General features: G+C 54.2%; 2 protein-coding genes across 3 annotated transcripts in view; one reads left to right on the top strand and one right to left on the bottom strand.

Annotated features, from left to right (window-relative positions):
* The window catches only part of PDCD6 (programmed cell death 6), a 48,133-nt gene that overhangs the window by 31,531 nt on the left and 14,491 nt on the right, over positions 1-2,111 (bottom strand). The window lies entirely within an intron of this gene.
* The window catches only part of LOC105525300, a 39,953-nt gene that overhangs the window by 23,409 nt on the left and 14,433 nt on the right, over positions 1-2,111 (top strand). The window lies entirely within an intron of this gene.

Raw genomic sequence — 2,111 nt, 5'->3', positions numbered from 1 at the left:
TCTCCAGCTCCACAACCTACAAACTAGAAAACAACGCTCCACCCTGTATCTTCAGCTCCACAGGCCTCAAGTAGAAACACCAACCGCAGCTCCTCTGTGAGTCTCCAGCTCCAAAACCCTCAACTACAAACACCAACACCGGCTCCTCCGCGGGACTCCAGCTCCACAATCCTCAAATAGAAACAACACCACCGACTCCTGCGCAGGTCTCCAGCTCCACAACCCTCAACAAGAAACACCAACACCGTCTCCTCCGCGGGTCTCTAGCTCCACAACCCTTAACTAAAATCACCAACTCTGGCTCCTCCACGGGTGTCCAGCTACATGATCCTCAACCAGAAACACCGACAAAGGCTTCTCCACGGTCGCCAGCTCCACAACCCACAAACTAGAAAACAACGCTCCACCCTGTATCTCCACTCCACAACCCTGAACGAAAAACAACAACAACGGCTCCTCCATGGGTCGCCAGCTCCACGACCCTCAACTGGAAACACCAACAACTCCCCCATGGGTCTTCAGCTCCACAAGCCACAAACTAGAATAACAACGCTCCCCCTTTTATCTCCACCTCCCCAACCCTAAGCTAGAAACACCAACACCGACTCCTCCACGGGTCTCCAGCTCCATGACGCTCTACTAGAAAGACCAACACCGGCTCCTCTGCGGGTATGCAGCGCCACGAGCCTCAACTAGAAAGACCAACGCCGGCTCCTCCATGGGTCTCCAGTTCCACGACCCTCAATTAGAAACACCAACTCCGGCTCCTCCAGAGGTCTCCAGATCCACAACCCACAATCTAGAAAACAACGCTCCACCCTGTATCTCCAGCTCCACAACACTCAACGAGAAACACCAACAATGGCTCTTCTGCGGGTCCCAGCTCCACAACCCTTGACTAGAAACGGGTCTCCGGCTCCACGACCCTCAACTGGAAACACCAACTCTGGCTCCTCTGTGGGTCTCCAGCTCCACAACCCTCAACTAGAAACACCAACTCTGGCTCCTCCACGGGTCTCCAGCTCCACAACGCACAAACTAGAAAACAACGCTCCACCATGTATCTCTAGCTTCACAACCCTCAACGAGAAACACCAACACCAGCTCCTACACAGGTCTCCAGCTCCACGACCCACAAACTAGAAAACAATGCTCCACCATGTATCTCCAGCTCCACAACCCTCAACGAGAAACACCAACACAGACTCCTCTGCGGGTCTCCAGCTCCACGACCCTCAACAAGAAAGACCAACACCAGCTCCTCTGCGGGTCTCAAGCTCCATGACACTCAACCAGAAACACGGACAACAGCTCCTCCACGGGTCTCCAGCTCCATGACTCACAAACTAGAAAACAATGCTCCACCCTGTATCTCCAGCTCCACAACTTTCAATGAGAAACACCAACAACGGCTCCTCCATGGGTTGCCAGCTCCACGACCCTCAGCAGGAAACACCAACAACAGCTGCTGCATGGGTCTCCAGCTTCACGACCCACAAACTACAAAAATAGTGCTCCCCATTGTATCTCCACCTCCACGACCCTAAACTAGAAACACCAACACCGGCTCCTCCGCGGGTCTCCAGCTCCACGACGCTCTACTAGAGAGACCAACACTGGCTCCTCTGCGGGTATGCAGCGCCACGAGCCTCAACTAGAAAGACCAACGCCGGCTCCTCCATGGGTCTCCAGTTCCACGACCCTCAATTAGAAACACCAACTCCGGCTCCTCCAGAGGTCTCCAGATCCACAACCCACAATCTAGAAAACAACGCTCCACCCTGTATCTCCAGCTCCACAACACTCAACGAGAAACACCAACAATGGCTCTTCTGCGGGTCCCAGCTCCACAACCCTTGACTAGAAACACCAACACTGTCTGCTCCGTGGGTCTCCAGCTCCACGACCCTCAACTAGAAATACCAACTCCGGCTCCTCTGCAGGTCTCCAGCTCCACAACCCTCAACTAGAAACACCAACTCTGCCTCCTCCACAAGTCTCCAGCTCCATGACCCTCAACTAGAAACACCAACACCGGCTCCTCTGCGAGTCTCCAGCTCCACGACCCACAAACTAGAAAACAACGCTCCAACCTGTATCTCCAGCTCCAC

The sequence above is a fragment of the Colobus angolensis genome, unplaced genomic scaffold, assembly GCF_000951035.1.
Source record: "Colobus angolensis palliatus isolate OR3802 unplaced genomic scaffold, Cang.pa_1.0 Scaffold528, whole genome shotgun sequence".
Lineage (NCBI taxonomy): Eukaryota > Metazoa > Chordata > Mammalia > Primates > Cercopithecidae > Colobus > Colobus angolensis.
The sequence above is the reverse complement of the archived record's forward strand: the minus strand, read 5'-3'. Positions and strand labels throughout refer to the sequence as shown.